The 24,213-nt window shown below is 44.7% G+C and overlaps 1 protein-coding gene across 1 annotated transcript in view; it reads left to right on the top strand.

Annotated features, from left to right (window-relative positions):
* SYNRG (synergin gamma) overlaps positions 1–24,213 on the top strand; it is a gene marked incomplete in the record, with an annotated part of 2,786,306 nt that overhangs the window by 761,937 nt on the left and 2,000,156 nt on the right.

Genomic DNA, 24,213 nt, shown 5'->3' with positions numbered 1-24,213 from the left:
GGGGGGTGCCTTATCTCTGCGTTATTGAGCTTTGATTTATCACCAAATGCTGTTTGACTTAAGGTTGTTAGGAAATGTTTTGTTAGCTGAGTGTACATTGTTGGTCAATTTGTGTTTGTGACTTTACAGTCTTTCTACATTAGTGGTCTCTTTTGTGATGCAGCTCATTAGAATGGAGCATAGAATCGAGAGGTGCAGTTTGAGGTTGATCACATTATTAGGATGCTTTGAATTTGTATGAAAACCACATACTTAAAGTGTTAAGTCATTCACTCGATAAGATTTTTGGTAAAAAGGAGAGAAAAAGTGCCATCCACTGATAGTCATGGAGGCAATAGGTTGTGTAGTGAAGGCAAAATAGAGATTATTTTTTGGTCCACAGGATTGGCCCACTGGTTCACCTTCCTGCATCTGATTGACACTCTTGTCCCCCCATTAAAGTGAGACCCTGTGGTCCATTTGCTCCCTGGTAAAGGCAGTAGTTGGGTGGTAGGGCGTGGGCCAGTCTGCAGATCCTGCAGACTGTGCTATCTCACCCCCTTTGTCAACCGTTTGCTGCCATGAGAGGTTTATGGGTGGTTCCAGTCTTGCACAACCTGCTGACCAAGTGGCACATTGCATTGCCAACATACTAGCCTGTTCATGTTGCAGGGAAGCACCTGCATTCCTTTATTTAGCAATAGTGTGCCAAGCTGCTTCTGTTCCCCGTGGCTTGGCAAGCTGATGTCAGCCATAAAGTCCCATCCTTCCTTGCCAGTTTCCCCAGTGCCTACGCTGCTAGTTGAGCATGGAATTTTGATACACAGTTAAAACTTTATCTTTCTGTGCCATGGAACTGGGTGGAATATTTTGAGGGGACCAAGTTTATAACTCCGAGAAATTAAAATATAGAGACTGAATCTGAGCAAGGTGACCAACAGTTTTGAGGTCATATGAATTAAGCAGTGTAATTTGCTGGTAATGTTTGATGTCTACATGAAAAGGTTTAAACTGCAACCATTGATGATGCTAAGTTACCTGCAAAGTCAACAGGAGATGAAAAAGCATATTGGGCAGCAGATGACAGAAATTCAGAAGGTTGCCGGGGCAGTAAAGAGACTTGATGTAATAAAGACCAGTTTACTGGACTAGAGGATGAAGTGCAAAAGAGGAATCCAGAGTTTTGAAGAGATAAGTGAAAAGTGATTAGTTGGACTATGTGAGGTAAAATTGCCAAATGGACAAATGTTACTGATGTCACCAAGAAAGTTGCATTGATGATTTTAAATTTATAGCTGGAAGTGTTTTAACCATTGTTGTTTAGGGAAAGAAAATTGTATGTGATTCTGCATAGTTCTTTTGTTATGCTTGTGTGATGAAAATAGAGCTGTTTACAAATAAATGAAACATTGAAACCGGTATTAATGGCAGATAAGGAACATTTGGCCAACACTATTTGCTTGTTTTATTTCTTTTGTATCCAATTATGCTTATTAGTTGCAATTTCTCAGCTTCTCTCTGGACACTGGAACAGCAGACCTGGTGCCTTTAGTGCCCACTAGTGATGGCAGTGAATTCCTCAGAGGTTTGAGTTCCTCCCTACGCATAATCCCTCCTGCTACGAGTTCTTCAGATCTTGTTACTACCTACAAGACAATGACGTCTCCTTCAAAGCTCGAGCATAGTGAAAGATATTTTAGTGCATTTCTGCATGTTTCTGACTCCAGATAAATACAGTAGCCTTTATTTTTCTTTCACTGTACGTGGTTAGCCTTTTACTCCCTTTATCTACCCATTTTTTTAAATCTTTATTGAATTATAACATTTTTTTAATATAAATGGAAAACCATATTGACACATTCTGTTAAAAACATTATACATCACATGTAATCTATAGTTATTTTCAAGCAAACATTACACTCAATTCCTGTCTTCCCTTAAACCTCATTCCTCATCCAAAACATTATTCTACATGAAGTGTTCTCACAAATACCATTTTTTCTATGTAATTCGCACCAACCCTTCTCTAAAAATCGCACTTCGGTTCTTTTATCTCTGTTAACATATTCACTGTTTCTAATATGGCTGGTTTCGACATTGGTTTCCATTTTCTAGCAATTGTTTTTTTGGCAGTCACCAGAATTAAACTCAGCAAAGCCTTACAGTATCTAGGCAATTCAGATCCTATGTCACAGATCAAAAATCATTTCCTTAGACCAATTTGCTCACCCAGTATTTCTGACACAGTAGTTTGCAGGGGATTTTTAAAGTCTGCCAACTCATTACACTCCCAAAAAACATGTTCCCATTTACCTTTTTATCCTTATCCTCCTCACCCCAGCGTGTGCCTATCTGAGGAAAAATTCTTTGGAGTCTGCTTGAGGTATAAAAAACACCTATGCAAATGTTTCCAAGCAAAACTCCTAAATCTTCTAGACTTTGTTGCATATTTGGGAGCCATACATATATTTTCCCATTATTTCTTTGTGAATTGCTTATTCAGACTTTTTTCCAATCCTTTCAAACTTCCTCTGATTGATTCCTATAGTTATCATTCAGTATTTTATGTTTTATTTTAACAGCAGCATGTTAAGTTGTCAATCTCGCCTTCATTCTTGCTGGATGGGTTCGGCTCCGACTCGGCACTTGCTAAGCTCGAGAGCTAATTTTACCAGCTCGAGGCAACCCTATATCCCATGATGCAAGGCGGAGATTACCCAGATCTCGTTTGCCGCTTCGCTAACGAGGTGCCTTCTTTTACCAGCTCTAGGTAAGTGAACAGTTTTTGAGACTTTTCGTCTACCCCCCTTTAAATTTATATATATATTTGTGTTTTGTTAACTCACGACTTACTTTAGCCCTATTACCGTCAGTGTTCCCTTTTTTTTCGAGTAAATTATTCCCTTTTCCCTAATTAGGCCTTAGGCCTTCCCCTCCCTAAATTTTTTCCTGTCAGGGATTGTTTGTGTATGACTGTGTGTTATCCCTTTTTATTTTAAATTGTTGGACTGAGTGTTTTTGTGTGTGTGTGTGTGTGTGTGTGTTACTATCGTGTTTCCTCGACACAGTTATGTCGAAGGACTTCAAGAAGTGTGACTCGTGCTGTCAGAAGATGTCTCTGACAGACGGTCACACTTCTTGTGTTTTTTGCCTGGGACCTTCGCACCTGCAGGACTCTTGTGCTATCTGTCATGCTTTCAGCCCACGAGTTCTGCAGGAGCGAAACAATAAGCTGATATTAAGGGGCTTATTAAAGCCCGAGAGCTCCCCGACTAAGTCGGCACCGGGGAAGCCCTCGAAACCTGTTAAGCCTTCGGCTCAGACTTCCAAGCCGTCGGCTTCAGGTTCATCCTCACCAGGTTCGAGATCGGCTCCGGCCGGAGCCGATCCTTCCACCTTACCAGTCTCAGTATTGGCTCCATCCGGCGCCGATACTGTCAAATCCAGACACTCAGTGTCGGCTCCGGCTGGAGCTGACGTATCTTCGGCTCCGATGGCTCCATTGATCTCAAAAAAGAGATCTCGATCTCCTTCAGTGGAATCTATACATTCGGCTCCGAGATCACCCTTGCTGTCGGAGCGGAGCCATCGGAGCCATTCTTCTCGGTCATCCAGGCTATCTGATCACGACCTCGAGAGAGTGGTGAATAGACTATTAAAGTCTCAGGCATTGGCCCAAATACTCCATAGCCCATCTCAACAGACGGTAGCTATCTCACATCCACCAAACATTCCTCCTTCGACTCTCTTACAGAGCTCGGGCGGAGCTCCTCGGAACTGGCACCGTTGTGACTTCGGAGCCGATACCACCCCTTTCGGCTCCGTCGTCCTCGGCTCCGATTTCCTCCTTGAGACCTTCATTGGAGAGATCCGGGCGTCTGGTCTCTCTCGTCGGCTCCGAGGGGGCGAGTGGCATCGGACCCTTGTTCGACCCCGTTCTCCCTCTCGGAGCTTCGGCGTTGGTGAGCTCGGCCCTGACATCTGCCTCGGAGCCTTCCCTCTCGGTGAGGCCTGGGGTTCCTATCTCTTCGGAGCGGGAACTTTCTGGTCTCTCTGACGGGGGAGCCTTCGAGATGATGAGGAGTGTACTAGCCCCTGGGCTTAGTCAATGGACAGTTCCATCAGCTCCTCCCACTACAGTGCCTGCTGACGTCTCTTCCCACTCTCTTGCTCCCGGACCCAGAGGTCCAACGCCTCAGGTTTCCCCATTGGGAATATCTTCCTCTTCCGAGGCTTCTCCTGATCCGTCAGGGGAACCCCCGCGTAAGAGGACATGTAAGAGGAAACATCTAGACTCCCCTGAGTCTACTACATCAGATACTGACTTGGATGAGTCAGAGGGATCCCCAAGGTCCTCCTCTGAGGATGTCTCATTTTCAGACATCCTTGAAATCCTTAAGCAGAGGGGGAACTGGCCCTCCCTTAATCCTTCCGAGGACGAGTCAGTATACCTGGAGGCGTTCGGATATCGACCCTCCTGGGTGTCTCCGCCTTTCGACCCTCTCATGGAGGTAGTGGCTCGGAAGGCGTGGATGGCTCCGGATTCGGTGGAACCTATCCCTAGGAGACCTTCAAAATTTATTACGGCCCCACAAGATAGACAATATTTAACAAAGGGTGTCCCAGTTGATGCCATGGTGGTGGCTGCTGCCACCAAGAAGGAATTAGCTGATCCTTCAGTACCTGTCCATCCTCCTAACAAGGATTCTAGGACTATGGACAGGTACGGTAAGCGGATTTTTTCTTCAGCGACTTTTGCCATGAGATCGCTGAACTACTTATGCCACTTCACCCGCCTTCAAAGAGATGTTCTTAAAGAGTTGGGAGAAGGTTTTCAGGATCCGTCAGCTGCTGGGTCTCAGGATAAGATTAGCTCACAGCTAGGAATCCTTAACTCCATTGCTAACTCCTCCATGCGGCTCATTTCTTATGCAGCCGATGGAGCGAGTAGGGCCGCAGGCACAGGAGTTGGCTTTAAGGCCTCAGTCCTGGATGCGGCTTTGTAATTTTGTGCCCCTGCACAAACCCTGACTAAATTGCTTCCTCTTTCACTTCTATCTTCCTACTTCCTTGGGTCCACTTTCACCCTTTTTACCCCTCTTATGTATATAACCGCTCTCCTTTTTTTGCTTTCTAACGTTTTCTTTCTTCAACCTACTTCCACTTCAACCTTCCTATAATGCTCCTTTATACTAAGGTTTGCATATAATTGCAATGTTTACAAGTATATTATACCTTTTTTTAGTAGACTACCCTTAAACGATTTTCATTATGCTACATTTACTAAGAGTAGTTCATCCTCTGTTAAAAAAAAAAAAAAAATTTTTAATCAATTTTTTCTATATTTTTATTTGGTTTCAATGTTTTTATGTTACAATTACTACTGTTTATATTTGTTTCTGTAAATCCTCTATTAATCTTTTAATGTTTTTTAATGTTTGTCTGGAGCTTTTCTCCCCGGGCCTCTACTGAAAATGGACATGTATCCAGTTAGACTAGCCCGGTCAACAAATGTAAAATAAAATAAATAAATAAATTTTGCAGACCCCTTCAAGGCGTCTTTCACAAACTCCCCCTTTGATGGCTCGACCTTGTTCGGTCCTCAAGTGAAAGACACTTTGACTAGATGCGAACAAGATGGCAAGACTCTTTCTGCCATAGGAGTCCGTTTCTCCACCCCTTCTAGACCTTACCCCAAAGGACAGAAGGGAGGGAAAATGTGGTTCCGCAAATCTCAAGGAGTCACGCCTGATGCACGAAGTCAGTTTACCCCCAAAGGCAGAGGGGTTAATAATAATAGACGCCGCCCTAGGGGCAGAGGTGGTCCGCAGAATCAGGGTAGCAGAGAGCCTCTTTCTGACAAACCCTTCCAGCATCCCTGAGATGTTGCCCGATTGTCCGCCTTCGGAGGCAGTCGGGGAAAATTATCGCTGTACCCAATAAGCCTGGCTTTCCCTTTCTCAAGACAAATGTGTACAGTCAGTTATATCCGGGGGTTACAAAATTCCCTTTATTCAAACCCCAATTCAACAAAAGGGAACCCTTCCAGACGTTCCACCCGGTCTAAGGGAACTAGCAGTACTAGAAATATCAAAACTGCTAGTAAAAAGAGTCATCCAGCCAGTCCCAGCGGACCAAATAGGATCCGGAATCTACTCAAGGTTCTTTTTAGTTCCAAAAAAGACAGGGGACTGGAGACCAATATTAGATCTGAGCAAACTCAACAAGTTTGTAAAGAAATCAAGATTCCAGATGGTCACGCTTCAGTCCATTCTGCCCTTTCTGGGCAAGGACAATTGGATGTGCTCGATAGATCTTCAGGATGCGTACTATCACATAAAAATTCACAGACGCTCCAGAAGATTTCTCCACTTTCAGCTGGGGACCAGTCACTTCCAATTCAGAGCCCTGCCCTTTGGACTCACTACAGCCCCCAGAGTGTTCACCAAATGCATGGCAGTGGTTACGGCTCACCTGAGACGTCAAGGATTCCAGGTGTTTCCATATCTAGACGACTGGCTCCTCACTGCCACCACCAGGCATCAGCTTCTCCAAGCCAGAAATTACACCATTCACACTTGCAGAGGGCTAGGAATTTCTATAAATTTCGAAAAATCTGCCTTGTCGCCTTGTCAATCTATTACTTTTATAGGCGCAAGATTGGACACCGTACAACTTTCAGCAAGGTTAACAGACCAAAGGATCTTGGACATTCAAAGACACGTCCAGGTGATTCTTTTCAGCAACAAAATTCAGGCCAGATTTGCTCTGAAAGTACTGGGTCTTATGGCGGCCGCCATAACACTTTTCCCCTCGCCCGCTTTTACATGCGTCTTCTACAATGGATGCTATTCACCCAATGGTCTTTTCAACAACTTCCCATGTGTCACGAGATCATAGTAACTCCAACTTGCAAAAACATCTGACTTCGTGGATATCGTCCCCTCAAATCCATCAAGGCAGACCATTTGTTCCCCTTGCCCCGGTTGCCACGGTTACATCGGACGCCTCCCTGATCGGGTGGGGGGGGGCATTATCAGGGCAGAATGGTCCATGGCACTTGGCAACCTTTTGAGTACCATCTGCACATAAATGTTCTGGAGATGAGAGCAGTGCTTTTAACGTTGCAAGCCCTCAACGACTCTCTTCCCCTGGGAACTATTGCAGTCCAAACGGACAATATGTCCGTAGTGTGGTATATAAACAAACAGGGCGGAACCAAGTCCTATCCACTGTGTCGAGAGGCTCTCAGACTTTGGCAATGGGCAATCTCCTCTCACCGGTTTCTGATAGCAACGCACATCCCCGGGAAATCCAACATCATAGCGGACAGATTGAGCAGAGCTATTCTCATGCCTCACGAGTGGTCTCTCAAACAGTCAGTGACGGAAGAGATTTTTCAGAAGTGGGGCCTTCCTTGCTGCGACCTTTTCGCTACACCTCAAAACAGCAAATGCCCAGACTTCTCTCTCTCTTCCCCCTTCCAGGCCATCCCCCCAGAGACGCTCTAACCCAAGATTGGCCCCGGGGACTTCTTTATGCCTTTCCCCCTTTTCCGCTGATACCTCAGCTAATTCAGAAAACAACCACCTTGAGAGCCAAGTTGAATCTCATTGCCCCTTATTGGCCTTGACAGATAGGGTTTCCGTTCCTACATCGTTATCTCTTGGTACAGCCATGGCAGCTGGACCCTGTTCCAGATCTTCTGACCCACCAGTCGGGGCAGCTGCACCAATCCATACCTTCTCTCAACCTCACTGCTTGGTTGCTCCACTTCCATCCTTAGCCAGGTTTCCTATGATTTCTAATCCTGTACGGGATATCATAGTAGCTTCCCTAAAATCTTCTACCAGAAAGATCTACACTAGTAAATGGCGACGTTTCTCTTTCTGGGCAAAAGCTAGGAACATAGACCTCTATACTGCTCCAATTCATTTGGTATTGGACTTCCTAGCTGACATTTTTCATTCAGGATCCTCTTCTTCCACAGTGAAAGTTCAACTGGCAGCCATTTCAAATTTTCATATAGGCTTTTTGGACCACAACATTATGTCACACAAACTTTGCAAGGCATTCCTTCAAGGTATCTTTTTATTGAAACCTCCGATTAGAGACCCCCCACCACAGTGGGATCTAAATTTAATTTTAACATCCTTGATTCTTCCCCCGTTCGAACCTGCAGCTGCCTGTTCTTTGAAATTGCTTTCTTGGAAGACACTTTTTCTAGTTGCCATTACTTCTGCCAGGAGACTATCTGAGCTTTATGCTCTCTGTATTCGCCCTCCCTATCTAATATTCCACAAAGACAGGGTATCTCTAAGGACTAATCCATCTTTCTTACCAAAGGTGGCATCGCAGACTAACCTAAATCAATCCATTGATCTTCCAGTATTTTTCCCGAATTATTCTGATAGAGCGGAACAAAAGTTACATTATCTGGACAAGACTAAAATTTTTAGGAAATCTGATCAACTATTTCTATCCTATGCAGAGAACAGGAAAGGCCTTCCAGTTTCTAAGGTAACTTTATCTAGGTGGCTGTCTTCTGTGATCACTTACATTTATCAGCTCAGAGGCAAAGAGTTGGTTTCTAACCCAAAAGCCCATTCTACCAGAGCTCTAGCTACATGGGCCTCTCCTCATACCTTTGTTTCACATTACAAATTAGATTTGGTCTCCAGAGATGGAGCGAATTTTGGTTCCACCATTCTCAAGAGTCTGTTCCATTAAGCCAACCAGGATAGAGGTGCTAGGGACGCGGTCCCATCCAGCAAGAATGAAGGCGAGATTGACAACTTAACATTTAGAAGTTATGTACCTACCATAACGTTCCATGTTAGTTGTCTTCTCTTGCCTTCTTTCTTCGCCCCGCCTCCATCCCCTAGCCTGGTCAGACCGGGAAGATTATACATCTTCTATTAAGAGGTTATTACCTTTTTCTAGCTGTTCAACTCCTAGTGTCACTAGATTACGTTGATCCTTTCTAGAGGGTTATGATGTTATTTAGTATTGTTATTTTCTTCCTCCTCTTCAGTTGGAAGAGAATATTGCTATTTCTTTAGCTACCAAACGAGATCTGGGTAATCTCCGCCTTGCATCATGGGATATAGGGTTGCCTCGAGCCGGTAAAATTAGCTCTCGAGCTTAGCAAGTGCCGAGTCGGAGCCGAGGATCGGCTCCGAACCCATCCAGCAAGAAAGAAGGCGAGAGAAGACAACTAACATGGAACGTTATGGTAGGTACATAAATTCTAATTCTGTTCCATATTCAACTAAAAACTTACCAGTGCTGGTCTTTCATTTAGGATTCCCTTATTCCTTTCTCTTTGCCTATACTTTATCAATATTTGATAAAGAAGGCAGTCTCTAGCCTGCAGTCCAAATGTATTTTGACCTGTCCTCTTTCTGTTAGATTTCCCTCTCTAATTATTTGCTGCCAATACCTTAGCTCTTTTGCCAGTTTTCTTAGCAAATTTCAGTCTCTCTTCTTGCCTGTTCTTTGAAACCCTAATTGCAGTCATCCCTATTGGCAGAATCCTTTTTCTCCAGTCCTGTGTTAACTTAGATGTTCTTCTTGTTTCACTGTTGCTCTCCAGTCCTGTGTTAACTTAGATGTTCTTTTTGTTTCACTGTTGCAGTCATCGCATTTAGGTTATCTGCTTGCAGTAGCCCTCAGTCGGCCTGATTATCAAAAGTCTTGGGTCCTGCATCGGTTGCTGTCTCATCTTCCATGACATCAGGTAGTCAGGGGTTATAAAGCATGCAGCCGACACCATTATGCCAGTCTTTCTTGCCGTGCAGTGCCCGAAGCAGAAGCAGTTCACAAGTGCTGGTCGGCCGACTCCTGAAATTTTCGTTTTCGAGTTTCAGAACCGAAGTCTTCAACTACAGCTACGTACCCCATTGGGGAAACTTTTTCTTGCTCTAAACCGATGTCAGTAAAAGTCAATAATTGTATTTCTTGTGGAAAGCAAATACCTCATAAAGATTTTCATTCGTACTGTATTCCTTGCCAAGGCCCTGACCACGACGTACTTCGCTGCCGGTTTTGTGCCTTATTTAAACAATGAACTGTTCATCGCCGGTATATTTACGCTTCTAAATATTTTGGTACTCTGTTCAATTATCTAGATATGTCTTCGGCAAGCCGTCCGACTATAGACATTCTGAAAAAACACAAAGATAAAGACAGAAACAGGCCGCCTAGCTCCAAAGCTGTCGATGACGCTTCTCCTAAGCTAGTTGCCAGTTCGTCGGTACTCAGTGAGGCACTTTCGCAGCCCCTACCTGCTACTTCAGATTCGCAGGCCTCTACTGAGACCTATTCGGAGTCCGGTATGCCGCGAGATGCTTCAACTGTGGAACCTGCGGATGTCTCTACCTTGGATGGGTCCAGAGCCGCTGTGCAGGCACCAGCTTCTGAGGGTGTATTCAGGCCTATTGACTTGCATATTAAACCAATGTCATCTTCTTCTTCAAGGCCTAAAACACGAACCATGCCTAGAAAACCAACGCCCATACCGCATGGTCAGGCCTCTATGCCTAAAAAACAAATGATAAGAATGGCTGAAGACCTTATTACTTTAATCAGGGGAAGCCAACCTTCCCCCTCTAAGAGACCTAGGACTGAATTTGCTTATGATACTTCTGATTAGGATTCTGAAATTTGTTTCCTCTGATGACCAGGATTTTCCCTTACCCTACCTATGAGGATTCTGATGCAGAGGACTCTATTCCCTCTGCTTCCCCTCCAGAGGATTTCTCTTTTGGTGAAACCTTGCATACTCTTAGGGAGCATTTTCGCTGGGAAAGCCAGGATTACTCTGATTCTAAAAAGAGGCTTTGGGATTTCTTACTCCTGCCCCAGCACAGGCTTTTAGCTATCCCCCCTGTACTAGACATTGTTGATGATGCCTTTTCAGAATCTAGCTTGGCCCCTGACCCTTTACCTCCTGCTCCCAGAAAACCTGATAGATATTACAGGGTTCCTGACTCTCACAAGTTCCTTTTTAAAAATCGTACTGTGGATCATGAGACTATTTCACAGGGACCCAAGGGCATTAAGGCTACTACTGCCAAAAATCCTACCCTCTCTGATAGAGATTCCAGGGTGCTGGATAGATGCGGTAAGAAGGTATACACTTCTGCAACCTTGGCTATTAGAGCCTTAAATTGCCAGTTTCATATGTTAAAATATCAACAGCATATTATTGGATTGCTTAAACAGAAAATTATGTTGAGTCCTGACTCTGCTGAAAATAAGGATTTACAGGATTTAATGCATTCTGCTGAACAAGTTGGAAAACATGCTTTGCAATGTGGTTTTGATTCACTAGAGGCATCGTGCAGGGCTGCTGTCACTGGGTCTGTACTTAGAAGGCTTGCTTGGCATAAGGAGCAATCTTTGCCAGATCATAGGTTGGTACTAGGCTATTGGCCCTAGGGCCTATACAAGCCTAGCCATAACAATTCCCTGGCTATTTCTTCCCACACTATTTACTTCCCTGGACCCCTGTCTAGCAGGGCAACTGACGTGATCCCCGGGGTGAATTTCCTTTCTCCCATCCAATCATCAAGGTTCCTTTTGAAGAGGGCCAAAGAGGCACTCTGCTTGACATGTATGGGCAGTCTCTTTGAGTTTGGGGAGTCTGTGGGTCAGGAACCTATCCCTCCAGCATGTTTTGTTTATTGTGATGACAAGATTTAAATCCCTGGAGCGTGTGACTCTGAGGGAATCTGCATTATGAGCTCCTCCAGATGGTGTCCCCTAAGCCCTCTGCTGTACCTCCCATCTTGACTGCACTTCTCGATACCTTTTCAGCAGTCTGTGTGGCCCTGGATTGTCAATCTGCAGCCCCTACGAAAACTGATAAATTTCCCAAGGTGTCTGATGAGTGCAAGTTCCTCTACAAATGTCCTTCCACTGACCCTTCTGTAGTGTCTTTCTCTTCTGATGTACCCTTTAAACTTTTGCCTTCCAAAGTACTTCCTTAAGACAAGAACAGTAGAGCTATGGAACAGCTATGCAAAAAAGTGTATATTTGTGCCACCTTGGCATTTTGGCTATTAATTACTAGACCCATATGACCAAGTATGTTTTGGCCCTTCTTTCTCAGGCCTCCTAGGCTATTTCAGACCTCCCTGATTCTGAAGGGAAGGCTTTGTCCTTTTCTTTATTGGGCTCTACTTTTCAGGTAGCTCACTACTCTATTAAATGTATTTATGATGCAACTGATGCTTCCTTTAGGGCTGCTGCTTATGGTTCTGTTTTAAGACCTTCCTCTTTGCTTCGTTCCCAGCCTTTGCCAGGTGATATTAAGGCTAAATTGTTGGATGCTCTTCTTTCAATAAGAACCTGTTTGGTTCAGCTACTGCTGAGATTTTTAAGTCTAGGGTAAGGCCTTGCAGGAATTGAAGCATCTGTTTGTGTCACCTATTCCTAAGTTCCAGAGGACTTATCCATCTAAATCTGCTTTTGTTTGCAGACAACCTTACCCTCCTTTTAAAGGTAAGAAGGATTCTAGGCAGGTTCATTCTAAGTCTGCTCAGGCTCCTACTTTTCAGAAACCTCCTATTCAAGACAAACTAAGTTTTATTTGAATGTTTGCTTTCTCTTTTATTGAGTCACTTCCCAAATGGTTAAGGGTCACTTAAGACTCTTGGGTTCTGGACATCATCCGTCAGGGATACTTGATGGTATAGAAATCCCTTCTTCCTTTTCTGGACATTCCTCAACCTCCTCAGGAACAATTTCCTCTTTCCCAGAACTGCTTCACGGCCTTTTACCATAAGGCACCATTCAAGTCCTGCTCCCTTCCCAGGAGGGGGAAGGGGCTTTATTCGAGAATGTTCCTGGTTCCCAGGAGAGAAGGTACCTGGAGATCCATTCTGAACCTTTCTGAGCTCATCACCTTTCTGACGGTCTCTTCTTTTCAGTTGTTATCCCTTCAAACTCTGTTTCCTCCTCTTCTTTGCAAGGCTTTTTTGGTCTTCCTGGATCACATGGGTGCCTATCTTCACATCCTAATTCATCCCCTTTTGAGGAAGTTTTTGAGTTTCTCTGTTTCTTTGCATTTTCAGTTCTTTGCTTTGCCCTTTGGATTTTCTACTGCCTCAGTGTTATTCACCAAATACCTCGCTCCTGTGATTGCCTATTGCAGGATGAGAGGGGTTCAAATCTTTCCTTATCTGGATGAGCTGCTCATTCAGGCTTCCTCCAATGAGATTTTGCTTCAGCACTTCCAGTATATTGTTTGCCTCTTACAAAGCCTGTATTTACAGTAAACTTCCAGAGGTCTGTCCTGGTTCCTTCTCAGGATTGTTTCTCTCAGTTGGAAGCTCCAGACCATTGCTATGCTGGCTTCTCTGTTTCCTACCAAGGATTTTTCTCTAATCACCTTTTTCAATCCCTTCTTCCACTGGTTTCAATTACAGCCAGGGAATTTTTCAGAGTTCTACGATTCATAGCCTCCACCATTCCTGTGCTACTTCTAGCCAGGCTTCATATAAGAAAACTACAGTGGTTCCTAAAGTCAGTACGGCTCCAACAATGTCCTCCACTGGATTTTCATATCCCTTTCTTCCATACCTTAAACTAGAGTGTCAGTGGTGGATTCATCAGCTATCTCTTAACCTGGGACTTCCTTTTCAGCCTCCAGTCTCCTCTTAGGAACTTTTCTTGGATGCCTTAGATATGAGATGGGGAGCCTCTTTTTTGTTCCCTCAAAGTCCAGAGTCTCCGTCCTCCTCATTAGAGGTCTGACCACATCAATGTTAAGGAGATGAGGATTTCACCTTTCAGACCTTTCATTCCCTCTTTCTTCCAGGGCCTCTCAAATTCTTCACAGACAATACCACAGTGATGTGGTACATCAACAAGCAAGGGTGACACAGTTCTACCTTCTTTGCAGACTAGCTCTTCAAGTTTAGGATGTAGCTGTCCAGTATCAAGTAACTCTTCAGCCTGTGTACATTCCTTTGGAGCAAAATATAATGGCAGACTCTTTAAGCAGGTCCAAAACACAGGCTCATGAATGGATGCTTCACAGAGATGTGTTTCTGGACATTATCCATTGGTTGGGTACTTCTCAGGTAGATCTTTTTGCCTCCCCTTTGAACAGAAAACCTTGGTTTTTAGGGTGGTTAATTATCAGACCCATATGTGTTGGCCCTCCTATCAAAAACTTTCAAGTTATATCTGATCTTCCAGACTCTGAAGGTAAAAGTTCTGATCTTTCCCTGTTAGAGAGACTTCCTTCCAGGTTGCTTGTTATTCCATCAAGTGTAGTTATGATGCAGCAGATTCTTCTTCTAGGGCTGCTGCTTTTGGGTTAGTGATGAGGAGGTACTTTTGGCTTCAGCTTCAACCTTTTCCTGATGAATGCCCCCCTTGATAAAAGAAAGGCTTTACAGGAACTTAAACATGTATATGATGTCCTTCAAGGATGCATCTGCAGTCATAACAAATGGGTTGTCCTGCCTCAGGCAGCCCTTCGGTCGGCCGGATTCCAAAGTCTGGGTCTGGCCTCGGCTGATGTCTCACTTCACCCGACGTCATAGCTGCTGGGGTATAAAGGCATCAGCCGACGCCATTTTCCCAGTCTTTCTTGCCGCGCGGTGCCCGAAGCAGAAGCTGTTCGCAAGTGCCGGTCGGTCAGATCCAGAGATTTCAACGTACAGAAGACTTCTAAAAAGCTAAGTACCCCGTTGGGGACTCTTTCTTGCCTCAGCCGATGTCAAAGTAAATAATTGTTTAACTTGTGGGAAACAAATACCTCATAAGGATTTCCACTCTTACTGCCTTCCTTGCTTAGGCCCAGACCACGACGTATCAGCTTGTTTAGCCTGTGCTTCCTTCAACCGACGGACTCTTAGACGTCGGTCAGAGTTTGCAGAAGAGTTTTTTGGCTCCACTTTTGCATATAAAATGCCGTCGGAGACTCCGACTACACATTTAGCTAAAAAACGCAAAGAAAAGGACCGACACTCGTGGCCCGCGGTTTTGGCTGAAACCACGGTTAGGCCTACCGCGAGTGCCTCGGTTTCGGCTGAAACCGAGACCTCGGTTCTCCCTTCGGCCGAAAGCATGCCTCCGATAACCGAGGCCACACAGGCCATGGCTGAGTCGGCTACAGAAATTCCTGCTGAAGTAGCAGGCACACAAGAGTTGTCTGACACTATTCCGTTGGACATCTCTACTCCTGCATGTGGGGCAGCTAGACCCCCTGCTTCTATGTCTATCAAGGCCTTTTCCAGGGCTAAAGCAGCCAAACTTTCCAAGGCCTTACCTTCAAAAGCTCCCTCTCACAGGCGTACCTCAAGTTCCCAGATTCTCAGCCTTGCTGAGGACCTTATTTCTCTGATCAGGGGAACCCATCCTCACCCAGACAGGGCCTCAGAACCCCCTCCTAAAAAGAGGCCTAGGCCTGAACCCCCTGAACCTCTGTCCTCTGACTACTCCTCGGATGGTTCAGATGTATTGGACCATCAGGAAGGCCCGTACTCACCTTATGAGGATTCTGATGCAGAAGACTCCATTCCTTCTGCCTCACCTCCAGAAGAATTTTCTTTTGGGGAAACCCTACACTCAATGAGGGAACACTTCCAATGGCAGGGTCAGGATTTTTCTGATTCTAGGAAAAGGCTAAGGACTTTTTTACACTTACCACAGCATAGGCCTTTAGCCATTCCACCTGTACTATCAGTTGTTGATGATGCATACAATGATGCCAGTACTGCCCCTGATTCTCTTCCCTCGGCCCCTGCAAAGCCTGACAGATACTACAGGGTCCCGGATTCTCACTACCACTTGTATAAGGCTCATGCTGCAGACCCAGAAACCATTTCTCAGGGCCCTAAAGGTGTTGCAGCTGCCTCTGCCAAAAACCCACTACCATCTGAAAGAGAATCTAGAGCTTTAGAGAGATGGGGTAAAAAGGTTTATACATCTGCTACTCTTTCTGCCAGGGCTTTAAACTGTCAATTTCACATGATACAGTACCAGGAATTTTTGTTAGATCAGCTGAATAAAAAGCTGGCCTCTCCTGAACCTTTAGACCGTAAGTCCCTTCAGGATTTGGTACACAAGTCTCAGCAGGTCAGTAATCATTTCTTAAAATGTGGCTATGATGCACTGGAGGCTTCATTTAGATCAGCTATGACTGGAGCAGTGATTCGAAGGCATGCCTGGTTAAAAGAACAATCCTTACCAGACCATGTTAAGTCTAAACTCCTGGATGCCCCTATGGAGAAACAAAGTTTGTTTGGCTCCCCTGCACAGGAGGTTCTAAAGAAAGTGGAAAAAAAGCAAAATCTGTCCAAACAGTCAAGGATTTTTTGCAGGTCCAACCTCCGAGATTTAGCAGAAATTGGCCTTCAAAGAATTGGTCCTTTCCAGACAACTCCAGAGCACAGAGAGGCAGAAATAGACGCCCAAGAGGCAGAGGTCAATCTAGGGGTGCCTACAGGGGTCGTCAGTGGCAACCTGCCAACCAAAGAAGTGCCGCCACAGCTGCGACTGCAACCACTTCTACAGGACAGACACAATGACTTGGCTCTGATTCCGCCTACCAGGGAACAACTGGAAGCACCCTTGGGAAAGCTAGCCTTATTCTCAAGAAATTGGCATTGTATTACAGGAGACAAATGGACTTTACAAACAATAGACAAGGGCTACAGGTTTCACTTCCACACTCTACCAAAAAAGAGAGGAATGCCAAACCTTCCACCAAGCCAGAAATCAGAGGCTCTAAAACAAATCACCAGTTTACTAAGGATGAGAGCAATAGAAAAGGTACCATCTATGGAACAAGGCCAAGGATTTTACTCCAGACTATTCCTTGTACCAAGAAAAGAAAATCAATGGAGGCCTATTCTCGATTTGTCCGCACTGAACACATACCTCATTGTTCCAAAATTCAAAATGCTGACCCTACAGCAACTTCTTCCCATGTTGGGCAAGGAGTCTTGGCTGGTGACTCTAGATCTCAAGGAGGCATACCTGCACGTCCCTATACGACCAGATTGCAGAAGACACCTCAGATTTCTTGCAGGATCAGAGCATTATCAATTCTCAGCATTGCCCTTTGGCTTATCTACTGCGCCCAGAGTATTCACAAAATGTCTGGCATCAGTTATTGCTCATTGCAGGCTTCAGGGAATTCAAATCTACCCATACCTGGACGACTGCCTAATACAAGCAGACAACAAGACAAAATTAATAAAGGATTTGGCCAATGTCATACAACTGCTTCAAGCCTTGGGATACACAGTCAACATACAAAAGTCAAGACTAGTGCCATCTCAAAGGATAACATTTTTGGGTGCAGAACTGGACACACTAACTCAGATGGCTTTTCTCACAGAGGAAAAACAAAAGCAACTACCAGTCTATTTCATGGCATTAACAAGACAAACTCAGCTTACTGCAAGGAAAGTCCTGCAGGCCCTGGGTTACATGGCATCCTGCATAATATTGATCCCACATGCCAGGCTGCATATGAGAAAGTTACAATGGTACCTAAGGAATGTATGGTCTCAGCACAGACACAGTCTAGAAGCCCAGATACCAATCATTCCATGTCTGAAAAAAGAATTCCTGTGGTGGGCTCAGGCCTGTCAGATAAACAAGGGACTGCCTTTCCACAAACCACATCCAAGGCAGACCATCACCACGGACGCCTCAGACCTAGGCTGGGGGGCACACATGGAAGACAAGTGTATCCAAGGCCTATGGTCACAAGACCAGCTGAATCTACACATAAACCTAAAGGAGATGCTGGCAGTGAAGCATGCAATCGAGGCATTCAGACCATTCATCCAGCAAGGACACCTGCTGATAAGGACGGACAATACCACAGTCATGTGGTACATCAACAAACAGGGAGGCACACATTCATACCCTCTATGCCGGACGGCAATGGACCTGTGGAACTTGGCCCTGAATCTCAACATCCAACTGCAGGCCAAATTTGTACCAGGAAAAGAGAATTCACTAGCAGACAGCTTAAGCAGGACTACCACGGATGCTCACGAATGGATGCTGCATCCAGATATTTTCAAAACCATAACAAAGAAATGGGGAATGCCAGAGATAGACCTGTTTGCCTCCCCACACAACCACCAACTGAAGAAATTCTGCTCAAGAGTATACCACCCACTTGCCTGGAGGGTGGACTCCCTTTCAGCTGGAAGGACCTGACAGTATATGCCTTTCCACCTCTTCCCTTGATGTACGAAGTTCTACTGAAGATCAGAGAAGATCAGCCAAAGGTAATTCTGATAGCTCCAGACTGGCCAAGGCAACATTGGTACCCACTACTGAGAAGCATGTCTCAGACGCATTCATGGCATCTACCTCTATGTCCTTTACTTCTAACGCAGAACAACTACAAGACCCTGCATCCAAACTTAAAAACACTGCAGCTAACTGCTTGGAAAATTGCATGAAACAAAACCAACTTGATTTATCTCAGAGGGTTAAGGACATTATCCTGGAGGCTCGCAGACCCTCCACAAGGAAAACATATTCAGCCAAATGGAAAAGATTCCTCATTTGGAGTGCAGAAAAGGGAGAAAATGTCACACTAGCAAACCTAGCACACATCCTGGAATACTTAGCAGAATTGTACCACAGTGGCCTGTCCTATTCTTCCATTAAGATACATGCATCAGCAATCTCAGCAGAGTACAACATGGATCCTCCTGTCTTCTCTCATCCTCTCCTCAGACAATTTTTGAGAGGGATCAAAAAATGTAAAGCCTCAAAGGGAAACCACCTTTGCCTGCATGGGATCTCAATTTTGTGCTAGAAAAATTAACACTTCCCCCTTTTGAACCAGCAGCAACAGCAGACTTACAGTTCTTATCTTGGAAAACTGCCTTCCTGCTAGCAATCACTTCAGCAAGAAGGGTATCTGAGTTACAGGCATTAATGGCAGTGCAGCCTTTCCTTATCTTCCATCAGGATAGAGTGTCTCTGAGAACCAATCCTACTTTTATGCCAAAGGTGGTATCCAGGGTATCCTTGAACCAAGCCATACATTTACCTATGTTCTTCCCCAACCCACAGAACAGGGGGGAAAAACTACTACACACCTTGGATGTACACAGACAACTGCGCTACTATCTGGACAGAACCAAGGCCAGCAGAAAAACTGACCAGCTTCTGGTAGCATATGCAACCGTAGTGCAAGGAAAAGCAATTTCAAAACAGACAATCTCAAAATGGATAGGAAATTGCATTCGATTCTGCTACTCATTTCATGGAAAGACAACTCCTGAAAATATCAGGCCTCACTCCACAAGAGCTACAGCCACCACTACAGCTTTCCTACGAGGAGTGGCTACCAAAGACATTTTAGAAGCTGCTACTTGGAGCTCCGTGCATACATTTGCCAAGCATTATAATCTTCCTTTATACTCCAGATCCCGAGCAGGTTTTGCAACTGCTGTTTTACAAGGGATCTTAACTACACCATCATTATCTTAGTGCCTCCTCCCCCAGTTTGGCTATGGTATTCTACCCATTTGTTATGACTGCAGATGCATCCTTGAAGGACATAGTACAGTTTTGTACCTACCATAAACGTAGATGTCCGATAGGTATGCATCTGCAGTCAGGATTACCCACCCTTCTTCCCCTCTGTGGTATTCCTAGGGTACTTACCCCTCTTTAGCTAGCTGGGGGAATCTATTATGGTGTATTTGTTTGTATGTATACATGTATATATATTTTGCTTTCTACTGTTTGGAATTATCTGCATTTATCCAAATTTAGCCTTCCTAGAGGGCACCTGGCATCTGGGGCAAGAAACACTGAGGAAAATGGCGTCGGCTGATGCCTTTATACCCCAGCAGCTATGACGTCGGGTGAAGTGCGACATCAGCCGAGGCCAGACCCAGACTTTGGAATCCGGCCGACCGAAGGGCTGCCTGAGGCAGGACAACCCATTTGTTATGACTGCAGATGCATACCTATCGGACATCTACATTTATGGTAGGTACAAAACTGTACTTTTCTCCTTTTCCTACATTTCAGAGAAAGTACCCCAGTAAACCAGCCTTTGTTTGCAGGCAATCTCGCCCTCCTCCTAAGGGCAAAAAGGGAGGAAAGCGGGTTCCTCCTGCTAACGCTACTCAGACTTCAGTGCCTCAGACATATTCCTTTCCAGATAAACCAAGTGCTGTCTGACTATCCTGTTCTTTCCAGCCACTTTCCTCTTTCTCTTCACCTCTCTCTCTCTCTGTCTTCCCGTTTGGCTACTGATTACTCAGGATTCCTGGATTCTGTCCATTAGTTGCAGGGGTATTTCATAATGTGGAAATCCCTTCCCCATTTTAGGGGTATTTTTCGGCCTCCTTGGGAACAACTCTCCTTTTTTCACAAAGGTGTTTTGGGACTTGTTGACTCAGGGTACTATTCAAGAGGTGCTTGTGTCCCAAAGGGGGAGGGGTTTTTACTCCAGGATGTTTCTAGTATCCAAAAAGGAGGGTACTTGGAGACCAGTTCTTGGCTTGACTGATTTAAACACTTTTCTGAAGGTACCATCTTTTCGAATGTTATCCCTTCAGACTTTGCTCTCTTTTTTGCTTCCTCGGGCTTATATGATGTCTCTGGATCTCAAGGATGCTTATCTGCATATTCTGATCCACCCCCTTTTCAGGACATTTTTACATTTCTCTGTTGCTTTCTGGCATTTTCAGTTCTCTGCTGTGCCCTTTGGTGTTTCTACTGCCAAAAGGGTATTCACCAAACGCCTCGCTCCTATGATTTGCTTTTTGCAGTATTCAGGAGATCCAAGTATTTCACTACTTGGACAACCTTCTGTTTAAGGCATCCTCTCCAGAGATCCTGTTGCAAAACTCCATTTTGCCATTTCTCTTCTTCAGAACCTGGTGTTTACAAGAAACTTCAAAAAGTCTTCTCTGACTCTTTCTCAGGACCATGTTTTTCTGGATTGCAGGTTCAGACCGTGCCTTTTTCTGGCATCCCTGCCCTTTCCCAAGGCCTTGACCCTTCCCTTATTTCCTCCTTTCAAACTCTTCTTCCTCTGGCTAACATTAAAGCCAGGAAGTTTCTAAGAGCTCTGGGTTTCATGGCATCGACCATCCCTTTGCTCCCTCTGGCCAAAATTCGAATGAGGAAATTTCAGTGGTTTCTGAAGTCAGTTTGACTTCAATATACTCATTCCCTAGAATTTGTAGATGTTCTTTGTGTTTCACTGTTGCAGTCATTACATTTGGGTTATCTGCTTGCAGGTAGCCCTCAGTCAGCCTGATTAACAAAGTCTTGGGTCCTCTTCTTCCATGACGTCAGGTCATCAGGTGTATAAAACATGCAGCCGACACCATTGCATCAGTCTTTCTTGCAGTGCAGTGCCTGAAGCAGAAGCAGTTCGCAAGTGTCAGTCGGCCGACTCCTGAAATTTTCGTTCTCGAGTTTCAGAACTGAAGGCTTTAATTAAAGCTAAGTACCCCTTTGGGGAAACAGTTTCTTGCTCCTTACCGATGTCACTAAAGTTAATAATTGCATTACTTGTGGAAAGCAAATACCCCATAAAGATTTTCATTCGTACTGTATACCTTCGAAGGCTCTGACCACGACATACCTTGCTGTCAGCTTTGTGCTTTATTTAATCAGCGCACGATCCTTCGTCGGTATGTTTTCGCCTCTAAATATTTCGGTTCTCGGTTTAATTATCCAGAAATGTCGTTGGTTAGCCACCCGACTACCGGGATTCTGAAAAAAACGCAAAGATAAAGACAGAGACAGGCCGCTGAGGTCCAAAACTGCAAGACAACGCTTCTCCTAAGCCAGTCGACAGTTCGCCGATACTCACCGAAGTGCTTTTGCAGCCCCTGATACCCGCTACTTCTGATTTGCAGGCCTCTACTGAGACCCATTCGGAGTCCGGTATGCTGCGAGATGCTTCAACTATGGAACCCGCGGATGTCTCTACCTTGGATGGAGCTGCTGTGCAGGCACCGGCTTCTGAGGGTATATTCAGGCCTACAGACTTGCATATTAAACCGATGCCTCCTTCTTTACTTAGGCCTAAATCTCGATCTATGCCAAAAAAAATGACTCCCAGGCCACATGCTCAAGCCTCTATGCCTAAAAAACAAATGATAAGAATGGCTGAAGATCTAATAACTCTAATCAGGGGTAGCCAACCCCCCCCCCCCCATTCTAAGAGGCCTAGGACTGAAGTTGATTATGAATCTTCTGATCAGAATTCTCTTTTTTTCTGATTCTTCTGATGATCTGGATTTGCCCTTATCTACTTATGAGGATTCTGATGCAGAGGACTCCATTCCCTCTGCTTCCCCTCCTGAGGATTTTTCTTTTGGGGAAACCTTACATACTCTAAGGGAGCATTTCCACTGGAAAAGCCAGGGTTTTTCTGATTCAAAAAAGAGGCTTAGGGATTTCCTTCTCCTACCTCAGCATAGGCCTAGGCCTTTAGCTATTCCTCCTGTACTACACATTGCTGATGATGCTTTTTCGGAATCTAGTTTGGCCCCTGATTCCATGCCTCTTGCTCCCAGAAAACCTGACCGATACTACAAGGTCCCTGAGTCCCACAAGTTCCTTTTCACAAATCCTATTGCAGATCCAGAAACTATTTCACAGGGTCCCAAGGGCATTAAGGCTTTTACTGCTAAAAATCCTACCCCTTCGGATAGAGACTCCAGGGCACTGGATAGATGGGGTAAGAAGGTTTACACTTCTGCAGCCTTGGCCATTAAGGCTTTAAACTGCCAGTTTCATATGTTAAAGTATTAGCAACATGTTATTGGACTGCTTAAACAGAAAATGATGTTGATTCCTGACTCTGTGGAAAATAAAGAATTACAGGATTTAATGCATTGTGCTGAACAGGTTGGAAAACATACTTTGCAATGTGGTTTTGATTTATTAGAGGCCTCTTGCAGGGCTGCTGTTACTGGGACTGTGCTCAGAAGGCATGCTTGGTTTAAGGACCAATCTTTGCCTGATAATGTTAAAGCTAAATTGTTGGATGCTCCTTTAAATCAGGATCGTCTGTTTGGCAACAAGGCTGAGGAAGTTCTTAAAAAGATGGAAGATAAAGCTAAATCTGTGCAAACTGTTAAGGATTTTTTACAAGTTCAGCCTCCTAGATTTAGTAGGCACTGGCCCTCTAAGAATTGGTCCTTTCCAGCCCCTTCTAGGTCTTCTCAAGCCAAACCAGACACAGCAAAAACCCCAGGTTTCAGTCCCAGGGGACACACACAAATAAGCAGTGGGGGGGCCTCCTCTTCCAAATCTGTGAATAATAAGACTCCCCCCTATGATAAACTGTCTCAATGACTTACTTTTAAAATTTCCAAACACTTATCAACTGACTGCCCCTTTGGGGGGAAAGATTGCTTTTCATGCAAAGAATTGGGAACTCATTACCCAAGACAAATGGGTTTTAAATATAGTGTCCCAGGGATACAGATTTCACTTCCATATGTTGGCAACACCAAGTGGGTGGCCAGACCTACCCCCAAATCAGTGGGCAGAGGCCAAAACAAACAAGTACTTTCTCTCTTAAGCATGGGGGCTATTCAACTGGTACCAGAAGAGGAAAAGGGATAAGGTTTCTACTCGAGACTTTTCCTGGTACCCAGAAAAGACAATTCATGGCGTCCTATCCTGGACCTGTCTACTCTAAACACCTTTTTGGAGATTCCAAAATTCAAGATGCTGACTCTTTGCCAATTACTTCCTATGCTAGGTAAAGATGCCTGGTTGGCAACACTAGATTTAAAAGAAGCATACCTGCACATCCCAATCAGGGAATCTTGCAGAAGATACCTACGCTTCAAAGCAGGCTACACGCACTCTCTGCACTGCCCTTTGGCTTATCTACTGTGCCCAGGGTATTCACAAAGTGCCTAGCTCCAGTTATTGCATTTTGCGGCAAAGAAATGTTCAAATATACCATACCTGGACAATTGTCTAATTCAGGCAGAAAGCCAGGACATACTTTTGAATCATCTGGCCTTTGTTAAAAGGGTTCTAACTTGTCTGGGGTTACACCATAAACGAAAAGAAATCATACCTGGTACCCTGTCAACAAATTATATTCCTGGGAGCAAGCTTGAATACAACTTCCCAGTTGGCTTACCTCACGCCAGAGAAACAGATTCATTTGACAACCTACTTCAAACAAGTGGCCACAAAAACCTTGCTATCTGCAAGACAAGTACTGCAAGCCATGGGGTT

This window comes from Protopterus annectens, chromosome 13.part0 (genome assembly GCF_019279795.1).
Source record: "Protopterus annectens isolate FY-2018-M chromosome 13.part0, PAN1.0, whole genome shotgun sequence".
Taxonomy (NCBI): domain Eukaryota; kingdom Metazoa; phylum Chordata; order Ceratodontiformes; family Protopteridae; genus Protopterus; species Protopterus annectens.
The sequence above is the reverse complement of the archived record's forward strand: the minus strand, read 5'-3'. Positions and strand labels throughout refer to the sequence as shown.